Genomic DNA, 6,254 nt, shown 5'->3' on the forward strand with positions numbered 1-6,254 from the left:
GCGTCATTCTATCTCTATTCTTCCGCTCTGCTGTACTTTTTAGCTCTAACATTAAGCTCTCTCTTTTCATAGTAGCTTTATTTGGTTTGTTCCTGTTTGGCTGTGACATCATCCAGGAGAGAAATATCAGCTGTGCTGCTGCCAATAACACCTTTTTATAGATGTTGGAGTTTGGCGTGATGTACTCTCTTTCATTCTCTGACGTGGGGGCTGGCTTGGTGCTCGTCTGTCTGGCTGTGTGTTTCCTGAACGGGGCTGCCTGTGGAGCTGATTGACAGTTGCCTTTTGTATCTCTGCTTTTTCTGTATGTCTGCTTCTGTCTCCTTGAACCCCAGATGGCCTCAGAGGATGGCCGCTCACACAGAGCCTGGTTCTGCTGGAGGTTTCTTCCTGTTGAAGAGTTTTCCTCTCCACTGTCGCTACAAGCATGCTTGGTGTGAGGGATTGCCTTTGAGTCAATGAGTCGATGCAATATACTGGTTTTCCTTAGATAGAAAGCTTTAAACCAATCTGACTGTATAATCTGGTTGAATTGACATGTGTTGTGAATCGGCGCTAAATAGATGAACTGAATTGAGCCTGATAACTAAACGATCTGCCTCGCATTCTTCTTTTAGAAATTATAGGAACCACAAGTAAACCTGCAGATTTAGAGAAAAGTCTTCTGTTAGAGACACAAGGAACAATCAGATATATTATACATCTATTTATTACGCAGCTATAGCTGCAAAATAGCCAAACATGTGTGAATAACTAATGTTTATACTTTCATGATGACTGTCTGAGGGATCCGAATAGCCTTTAAGGCCCTCTCACTAAGCTGTTTCAAGCCGTAGCCATTAATTATGCGACTACAATGTCTCAGTCCTGGATCTCCTTTGAAGCCTTGATCAAATCAGTTTCTGAACTAAATGCTTTGAATTTTGAAATCCTGCAGCTTTAAGGAGAATAAGTCAAAAACAAACAGCTAGCTTTGTTAGTGCTCAACAACCGTGTTCTCTTGGACCTTTAATTTGCGCTAAATAAGCATGTGATTTTTTTTATGATAGTAGGGGAGTTACAGTAGGAGCACCCAGGTGCTTTCTTTCATGTGTTTATGTTTGTCAGTCTGAACAAAACTGCAATTCTGCCTTTTGTTTTCCAGATTGCATAATTCCTATGTTTTGTGATGTGAAAATGAGCACAAATGAAGCACTGTAGGTCTGCAAGGGAGAGTTAACTTTGAGCTAGTAATCACAGGGGTGGAGGATGTTTAGGGGTCTAAAACTCCCGTCCTGAGGAGCTGGTATCATACAATTATGACATTTATTCCTGAGAAAAAGGACTGAATTTCATCCTTAACCTGCAACCAAGAGTAATGGGTGTATTAAAGCAGATGCATATCTATTTTCTAAAAAGTTTTAATGCAATAAAGTAAGGCTTGCTATGTCCCTGATGGATTTCAGGATTCATTCATTGGCACCTCCCACCGTTGTAGCATGACGAAAATGGACTCTATCTAAGGTTGTTCAAAACATTAGGGTGTCCTTTGGTTTGGATCCTGTTTCTGATCTGAAAACCCTTTATTTGATTCCCATATCAGACTCATGCTTTATAAAAGATCTTAGCATGCAACAATACCATCTGTTGAGGTGGTATCCTTTGCATTCATTCACCTGGTATCCTAAAGGCTTACTGTAGAAGAAAGATATTAGCTTAGGAAAGAAGGAAAACATAAATAATGTTCTTCAACAAACTTGAAGTTACTCACTCGTTATTAGTTTTTAATGGCAGACCGGCCTTCAAAGCATCATATAGCTATAGACAAATACTCGACAAGTTGCTCAGGAATAGAGAATCATAACAGACCTGGATAAAAAGCCTGGGTTTCCATCGGACATTTTCATGACAAATGTTGAGCTGCAGTCTGCAAAAAAGCAAGCTGGTGTTGATTTAACAGCTCCACGGAAAGAGGGTGTTTAGGAAAGATCAAGCTGAATGTCCAGACAGGAAATACAAGCACTCCTAAACAGCCGATGATGTTTTTCCCAATAAAAGTGGGATGCAGAGTCAGTAAGTGGAAGATCATCTACTTCAAAAGATGTGAGAGATCACTTTTTTCCAAGTATAACATTAAGTCCTTTCTTAAGCCAAAGACGAAAAAGTAACATTAGACTGTTGATTTAACATAAATGGCTAAAACTACTGGTTTTGAGGCAGAAATGGGGGTTCATTGAATGCTAAGATCTTGTGGGATCATCAGTAACATATCCATAACATAATTTGATCTAATGGTTCCAGAAATCAACCCATGCTCTTGTGCATCAATCAGATTCAAGAGACTGATTTATTACAGTGATTAAAACACTGCTTATCAACCTGAAAAAAGTATAAAAATAAAAATTTGTCTTGGTAATGAAGTGCTACACAAACCAATTAAACAGAAACCAGCTGGGAAAGTTCCTGAATTGTTTCAGATTATAGAAATATGCTTTTTAATTATCCATGCTCCATGCAGCTGCTAGAATATAGGGGTGCCAACTCCCTGAAAAAAAAGGGACACCTCATGTGTGTGCCAGCTGACCCGATTGCCTTTACCTCTCCGGGCGTGGGGATTTTTTTTAGCCCCCCTTTGTGTTTTTTTTTATTTATTATTATTTGACTCAAATCTGCATTGAATTAGATGCATATTTGTAGTGTACGGTACATTCATTATCCCAGACTTTCTCCACCCAGGTATTTGTTGTTTCCCATTCCTCCCTATATTTGCTGATAAAGATTCTCAGTCATCCAGGTCATAGTCATTCCATAAAAGTTTAAAAACAATCTATATTTCTGCATCCTTTTCGCTATGCGAAGGTGCACCACCCGCAAAAGCAGCATCAGCATTTGAATTACTCTGTTCGTCCCCCATACTGCTCTGTTGTCTCTCGCTCTGTTCTCTATGAGCAACACTTGGCTCGACCAATGGGATGAGGGTATTCTGGATCGTTACATATATGGTGTCAGCTCATTGGTCACAACACAGGACAGGGCACGGGAAGAAGTTTACCGTAAGTTTTGTATCTAACGTGCCCTTGTTCTTCATTTCCATTAGCTTTTTACTCACTTTTTTTTACTCTCACAGTAATACAGGACAAAGTGTGTTCCTTTTCCACTAAATACAGGACAGGTACTACTATTTCTAATTTTGGAAAAATTCTGTTTTTTAAGGGACGGTTGGTAATCCTACTAGCATAACTCACTTGCTATATACAAATTCCTCCAAAAAAAGGTTTGGAAGCCATAGTTTCACTTTTTAACAGACATTTCCTACAAAAACAAAACCGTACTAGTCTTTCATCAAAGACTCAGTTTTTCCACGTAGCTTATTTTCTTGAGCTATCATGGAGGCCACTGAAGGTCAGCAGAGAACCATGACCGTGACGTTTCCCCCGGCTTATATTAACACTTAGCATTTTCAGACAAGAACAGGAGCTAGCTCCTAAACTTTGCCCAGATTAAAACTGAGACTTAGTAATAACAACAGTGGGAGACATTATTAATGCTCTGGCCCTGGTAAAATTACTCCAAAAACAGTCCACGACTGTTTCATTATCCTTAAACAGCAAGCCCGGCTCAAGTAACCAAGTAAACTGGATTATTTCTGCTCCACAAACAGTCAGCCACTGACCACCTAGTGTTACTCAGAGATGTATGACCTGTTTACACCTACATACACATGGAAGCCCTAAAAGATGGAGTGCCGGACAAGCATTGGATGGTTAACGTGCTTCAGACCGTAAAACGGTCTCAAAGTGAGGCGGGAGATTAAAATAAAACAAAAAAGAGGAAGGTCTTACTGTGAAACTGCTGTTGATGTTTTATTCTGACCCATCAAACCAGTTTACTTTAAATGCTACCAATGTTTAGTGATTCAGAGGTGGTGATGTCATGGCACGGCATGAGAACAGCCGTGAGCTGAGCCTCTCCGTCTGCTAGTTCTCAGAGTTAAAAAAAGGTGCTTGTTCACAGATCCGTGAACCCTCCCTATCTTCGGTCCGTCGCTTGTGTCAAGGTGGCTGCTCTTCCCACACAGCTGGCATCCACGGCCAAAGTTCCTGGCAAGCACATTAAAGGAGGATTCTGGTGTTTTGCTAATCAGAGCTCAGGGTTTACTGGGCAGCACTTTCAAAGGAAACATTTGGAGGGAAGAACGATTTTAATAACTGTTGCTATAGTAAAACATGTTGCATGCATGAGTGCAATGCTATAGTTTGTTAATAAAAATAGCTTTACTCACATCAAAGGTAACTAATATTAACTGTAACTGCAGTGATTATTTTGGGAGTGTGTGATAATAATTGAATAACTGAACTTGATTTAGATTCCAGAAATGTATCTGCATTTAAATCATCCCCTTGGGGAGCAGTGGGATGCCATTGCGCGGGGCCTAGGGAGCAGTGTGGGGTTAAAGGTCTTGCTCAGGGACCCAGAGTGGAGGCCAACACTCACTATAATGTGTCTTATGTGTCTGTGTATAAGGGTCTGATCCATAATATAAAACTCCTAAACACCAAGATGCAGGAACTCTAAACTATCCCTTTATCCACTTAAAGTCTGTGCAGACACAGACAGGCAACTCATCAATGGGGGTTTCTAAAGCTACCTCCTCATGTGTGGGTAACTCTGTTATGTCTCCGTTTCCTGCTTACAAACGTCTCTGCTGTTAAAGCTGTGGAAAAGCATATTCTCAAACATCCAGTCTGATCATTTGTTGTCATATGAGTCATCTGAGTGTCTGCCATAGTCCCCACTCTGCAGGACTCATTTAGAAACCGAATGAGATATTTGGTCATGCAGCCTTTAAACCGACTGTTTGTTTTTTTTTACAGGAGCAGAGCCATTGGGTCCAGCTAAGTTATGGAGCTTTTCTAGTGACTGACATCAGGATCACAGACAGGAAGCTTTAGAGGAGGACAGCTGCAGATAGCAGATGGTCTCAGGTGATTGCTGAGCTGAATAGAGGGAGATAAAATCAGTGAAGAAGACAAAATAAAACACTGGCAAGAGAAAATGATGAAGCACTCCTCTTACGTTCTTTTGTGTACAAGAGTAAAAAGAAAAAAAGACAGTCTTTATGGGTTCAACAGGATGAAAGTACCAAAGGGCAGCCTGTCTTGGAGGATTTCCACTTCCGCATTTAGACGCCTTGATCCCTCTTTTCCATTGAAGTCACACAACCTTTCATATTTGCAACAGTTTTAACACAAATTCACAAAATAAAAATACCTTCATGAATTATAAGTCAAAGCTTTGCATTCACTCCTCTAAGGCATGAGTTTAATATTTTAAATTTTATGGAAACATTGAGCCATTCTTTCTGTTTTCACAGGCATAAAATGAACATAAAACAAATTATTTAAAAGTTTAAAATGACCAAAACTAGCTTTGCTTTTTTAAAGCAACTGGGTATTTTTCTATTCCATATAATATAATCAACAAGCTTCTGGCATAATTGAAGCTGAGTATTTAACCTGCTCAGAGACAGCTTGGAAGCAATTTACATAAAGCAAGTTTATAAACAAGCTTTGAAGTAGTAAATTTAAAATAAACTCACTCTTTCAGTCATTGGGGGCATCATTGTGAGGAGTATAAATGTCATCATGGTGAAGTGATTTCCAGGCTAAATACCTGTTGTCTGTGGACCCAGAGATGCTTTCCCCTTGCTTATTTGAGCTGCTCCCACTTTAGTTCATCAATCAGGAGGATGATGCTGAATTAATAACCTGAGAATTAAAAGTTTTTATTGGATTCAAGGGATCCAGCTTTTAGTTAGTTTCAGTTAATCATCCATTACTCCCACAGAGGCTTCTAGCATTTCTTTATATTCTATAAAAGGCTTTATCTTCCATTTCTACACATACACAACTGAAACGTATAGCATTCTTGGTCGTTCAGCCTTGTTTTGGAGCTGTTTTTCTGAGCTAAAACAACAGTGCAGGTGGTGGGAGAAAGAAGGAGTTAGAAAGTAAAATCACTGTTGGAAAATGTCTCCCACTACATGCTTGAAGCTTTTCCAGAACAGGAGAGCTTCAAAGAGCACCTCTGCTGTCAGACTTTATAACCTTCCCCTTTCCTAACCGGACCAATACATGTTTACAACCATGCTGTTTGCTGGACAGTTTATGTTTTATCCACTCAGTAGGTGTTTTGTAAACCAGTGCATTAATATGGACCATGTTTTACTTGCTCCATAAGTATTTTCTATCATTGTGTGTTTTTTATTTCATTAA

Source organism: Cyprinodon variegatus, unplaced genomic scaffold (assembly GCF_000732505.1).
Source record: "Cyprinodon variegatus isolate N-32 unplaced genomic scaffold, C_variegatus-1.0 Scaffold563, whole genome shotgun sequence".
Taxonomy (NCBI): Eukaryota; Metazoa; Chordata; class Actinopteri; order Cyprinodontiformes; family Cyprinodontidae; genus Cyprinodon; species Cyprinodon variegatus.